At 45.6% G+C, this 5,219-nt stretch overlaps 1 protein-coding gene across 1 annotated transcript in view; it reads right to left on the bottom strand.

Moving 5' to 3' along the window:
* Positions 1-656: 656 nt before the first annotated feature.
* The window catches only part of LOC121694827 (rho-related GTP-binding protein RhoG-like), a 17,709-nt gene continuing 13,146 nt past the window's right edge, over positions 657-5,219 (bottom strand). Inside the window, exon 3 of the transcript XR_006025893.1 lies at positions 657-667. The gene's annotated coding sequence lies outside the window, so the exon portion shown is untranslated. The remainder of the gene's footprint in view (positions 668-5,219) is intronic.

The following is a 5,219-nucleotide window of genomic DNA, read 5'->3' as shown; positions in this document are numbered from 1 at the left end:
ACGTATGTGTCCCATACTGTGTCTCTGTGTGAGCACGCCAGTCTGATGGGGGTGGGGGTAGTGGTGGTGGAGGGGGGTCCTCTCTGGCGGTGAGTGGCACGGTGAGGGAGGCATGTAATGAATGCCATCTCTGGAGTCCTGCTTGGAATGCCCTTTAGTTCAAACAGGACGAGCAGGGCGGGCAGGAACACGCATCTATTATTGATAAGGGGGAGAGTTTGTGTACGGTTGTGTATGCATATTTGTGTGTGTGTGTGTGTGTGTGTGTGTTTGTGTGTGTATGTGTTTGGTTGGTAGCTTATGTGTTTGAGCTGTATATATATGTGTGGGAGCTGTGCATATGCACACACAGTAAGTGAAATATGGCTTGCTGAAATCCCAGGAAATCCAATTTTCTCAAGATAAATGTAAGGCCAAATCCAGAAATGCGAGGATATTTGGAAAGAATAACTGACTGAGGCACAGAAGCTATGGATCTTTAATTTGCTTTAGTACTCTCCCACTCTCCATCTTTATGTATTTCTAACACACACACACACACACACACACACACACACAGAAACACTACATCAAATGTGTGTCCCGGAGAATTTTAGGTGATAAAAACAAAGCCTTGTGAGATGCGCTGTAGTCATGTCTACTCTCTGACGGAGGCTGACGCACTTCCCTCGGCTCACTCATGTCCTGGGCTTTAGGCCGCCACAGCTGCGTCTCTCTCCTTCTCTCTCCCTCCCTCCCTCCTTCTCTCTTTCCCTTCATCCTTCTCTCTCTCTCTCTTTAACACTCCCTGTCCATCTCTCTTTCTCTTTTCCATTTTTTTTATATTTGACTCTGTCTCTCCCTTTCACTCTCTCATTTTTCATTCACTATATCACCTCTCTCTCTCTCTCTCCATTCTTCCCTCTCTCTTTATCCCCACCCCTCTCTTCCTCTATCCCTCTCCCTCTATCCCTCTCTCCATGTGGCTGGCGTGATGAATGTCATAAAGAGCAGGTGGGTGGATGGACGAGGGAGCGTCCGAGGCGATCCATCTCTCCGCTCTGGCGCTGGCGCCCACCTGATCCTCCAAGGCGTGAATTAACGACCGCTGTCCCTGAACCCCCAATAACCTTTACGCCTGGGCCTGGGCCACACACACACACACACACACAGAGACACACATCCCTGCCTACGCACACACTCTCAGATTTATACACCCACACACACACACACACATACACACACACACACACACACACACACACACACACACACACACACACACACACACACTAATAAGCACTGTGTATTACACTGTATTGCACTCAGATCCTGGGAAAACTAATGAAGCATATACAGTATGGCAGACTAGCATTAAATGGAGCTTATACAGTAGGTGCTTGCATCCAGACTCTGCACTTTTAAAGACTCAGCAAAGTCATCTTCCACACAGATCTTGCTGTATTGCAAAATCTGCTGTAGTCTGTTCCACTGTTGGAAACTCTAAACTCTGGCCTTAGAATTTAGAGTCAACAGTCAAACTGAAACCTAAACTAAAGCCATAGGATATGTTATGAAATACCGTTTTAACCTGTTTACAGAGCATCCATTTTTAAATGGAAATGTTTGTATCTCTCTTTATGAGGAAAGTTTAAATCAGGTCAGTCTTTTAAACAGAAAGGATTTTGGTACCAGAGAGGCTTTTGTTGAATCTCACACGTCGGGAATCATCAGCCTTTGTTCCGTTAATCTCCTATCTGCTTCACAGGGACGTCAGAAAAGCGCAATTACCCTTTTGTGGCTCTTCAGTTCTTCCACCGTCACCACCCCACATCCTTTCAGTAACCCCACCACCCACCCACCCCCACACACACACACACACACACACACACACACACACACACACACACACACACACACACACACACACACACACACACACACACACACACACACACACACACCACCCCGATTCTCGTTCTCTCTGTCTTCTGTCGTTCCTACATCTCCTCTCCTGTCATCCATCTGCCCACCTTCCTCCCTCCTCCCACCCTCCATCCAGCCCTCGCACCTCTGGGCAGGGGCAAATCATTAACATCTCCAGTCCCCTCCGGGAGGCCATGTGCATTAAACGGAACAAATAGGCCGCCGTCTCTCCAGGCGTCCATCGCAGCTCCGCAGCGTCGGAGGGAGTGAGCGGGGAGGGCGTGTGGATGTGGAGGGAGCAAGAACACGCAGCTGCACAGGCGCCTAATGTATTTTTAATCACAGCTGCTCTCCAGCAAAACTGGAGCATTTAGGGATAATTATATCCAATTCAGAAAGCACCATCCTGGACATTCTCCTCAGGTCTCTCTTATTTTAGAGCTGGAATGGGTCACTTTTGCCACCAACAGTCACTGTTACAGTCAGGGGCATTTAATTTGGGGTAATGGTATTATTGTCCCACTGTTCCACCACCTCACTTCTGTTTTTACTCTCCCTCTCTCCCTCTGTCTGTCTCTATCTTTCTCACACACTCTATCTGCGTAATATTTAAAGAGCTCTACTTATGTCTTGCTTCAAGATATCAGTGAACTGATTTTCAAAAAAGGGAGGAGGTAGAGAGAGAAACATGTGTATGTGTGTGTGTGTGTGTGTGTGAGTGAGTGAGTGAGTGAGTGAGTGAGTGAGAGAGAGAGAGAGAGAGAGAGAGAGAGTATATTTATTTATGCATGTGTTTGTGAGTGTGTGAAAGAAAGAAAACTGGGATATCCCAAGATGCTGGGAAGGTTGCTGAGCAGAGGATGCTGGGTAAGCTGAAAGCGCTTAAGGGAATGGACCATCATTCTAAAGTGGAGCGGAGGGTCTCTGTGTGGGTGTGTGTATGTGTGTGTGTGTGTGTGTGAGAGAGAGAGGGGGGGGGGGCTGCTTTCCGCTTAGGCAAACTGTCCCATGGTCCTCAGCTGGAGTTCCAGTCCCATATGACATGCAACATTTATGGTGCATAGCGTAGGGTTTATGTAACCAAAACATGTGTGTTTGTGTGTGTGTGTGTGTGTGTGTGTGTGTGTGTGTGTGTGAATGAAAGAGAGAGAGAAAGTGTGAGAGAGTGCATATATGTGTGTATGTATGCATGTATGTGTGTGTGTGTGTGAGAGAGAGAGAGAGAGAGAGAGAGATTTTGTGTGTGAAAGTTTTGGCAAGGTTAGTGATTCTCATGGCATACACATGTAGGGCCCTCCTTAATTCCTGAAATTTATGAGTGAGTTTGTAAAGTTTAAAAATACCTTTGTGATAAGCTTAGTTAAAATACAGGTTATTGTGAAAATAATGTTTTATATGAACCTTTCTATTTTGTGGGTTTCTGCCAATCAGCAGGGTGGCGCTGACAACCAATTAATGATTTGAGTTTTGTTTTGGTGGGGTTGAGTGGGAAGAAGAAGAAGAAGAAGAAGAAGAAGAAGAAGAAGAAGGCCTAGGCTAAGAAAGACATTAATAGTTTAACACTGGTATTTAACCTTGGGGGAGTTTTGTTACTTTTTCAATGTGGGCGCATGTTTAGCCTATGTGCGAACGCAAGGAAAAATAAGTCAGTTCATAAGGCTAGAAACCGCTACAGGCTAGTTACTTGACCACTTGTGTGCTAGCGGACTTCAACTGTGCCAGAGACGTGAACGACGGCTGGGCATTCGTTCCAAGGCGTGGTCGTGGATGACTACAGGATTTCGGAGGGGGGATTTCGTACTCCTATGGCAGCACTGGATTCGTACGACAGGAAACGCTGGTAGTAGTGCAGCAGATTAATGGCATATTTCAAGAGAATCGTTCAAATTGAATCGAGAATCGTTCAAAATTTCGTTCCGCTTAGCTCCGCCTAGCTTCACTCACATCGATCTGGGACCTCTTCCAATTGAGAGTGATTTCTGCACCCGATTTTATGATACAGCCAATCAGGACGCAGGGCGGGAGTTTCATAGATGTGACATAGTGTAGAAGCGACTGTGAGACTGTTATCAGCGTCACGGGTTGTCTTCGATGTGAGTGGTTGAAGTAGCACGTCAATAGATGACGGACAAGTAGCTTATTTAATCATATGCAAGCATTTTTTTTATTAGGCCCAGCCTTCTGAAGCAACACTCCAATGGATTGGTCCCAGATGGATGAGTGGAGCTAGGCGGAACGAAATTCATCTGGCGAGAGTCAGGTTAATAGAAGCATGAAATTTGGCACAGATGGGTCACTTTTTGGGAAAAAGACGCTGACCACCCAAAAATTCAACACGGCCATTTTTTCAAGATGGGCGCTATTTCTGTCAAATGTCATTATGTCAATCGTTCAAACAGTGATGTAGGCATAACATTTTGTGAAAATACTCTCTTAAGAATGTTTTTTTTTTTTTGGAAAATGTGCTTGTCCCTCAAAAATTCAAGATGGCAACCATTTTTCAAGATGGCCGCCATTTCTCTTGAATCCTTACATGTACATCAATTTTTCAAATGGTGATGCTAGATGTAGTTAGATAGCCGCACCTGAATTGACAGGTTGTGCCAGCACGGGAGAGCCGAGCCAAGGGTAAGTGGGGCAATACATGACTTGTTCATGTATGCTTACCTGGAGACTTAAATGGCACTGGATGAATGATCTGGCTAGGTGTAGGTGACCCGAACCTAGTTGTATCCCATACTTGACAATCAGACAACAATCCCCCAAAATGGCAAATGAAAATCCCATGTCAGCCAAGAGATCAACTGATTGAATGAAATGTTGTCTTTGTCAGACAGACACAAAGAAACCCCTCCTATCACCACCTACCCATCATGTTTCTTAACATGATGGCTATAAAATGATTGCCACCAACATTCCACTCTTTCACAATAGTGACCTGGAGATCCTTGAGAAGTTTGTGGTCCTGCTGTATGATCGATCAAGCAGAGCTGTCAGTGTAGATGAGGCTAGACTTGACATGTTTGCCCGAAAGCAGAACCCATATGAAGCCATTCCAATGTGCTGCATATCAGGCAGGCTGCATATGGGGTCAAGCAGTGTCAGTCAGAAGCAGAGTCCTGCTGACTGGAGATGAAAAAAGCTTGGTGAATAATGGGGGGTCTTCTGGACAGCAAATGCACCAGTTGCACAAAGTTGTGAACAGCTAGCCAAGTGTGGCTGCAAATCAGAGTGCCGTGGAGGATGCAAATGTTTTAGATTGGGTTTCACTTGCACAGAACTGTGCAATTGCAAATGTGAATAAAAAAGTAAGT

Source organism: Alosa sapidissima, chromosome 20 (genome assembly GCF_018492685.1).
Source record: "Alosa sapidissima isolate fAloSap1 chromosome 20, fAloSap1.pri, whole genome shotgun sequence".
NCBI lineage: Eukaryota > Metazoa > Chordata > Actinopteri > Clupeiformes > Clupeidae > Alosa > Alosa sapidissima.
Note: the sequence above shows the minus strand (reverse complement) of the source record. Positions and strands in the feature narration are given on the sequence as shown.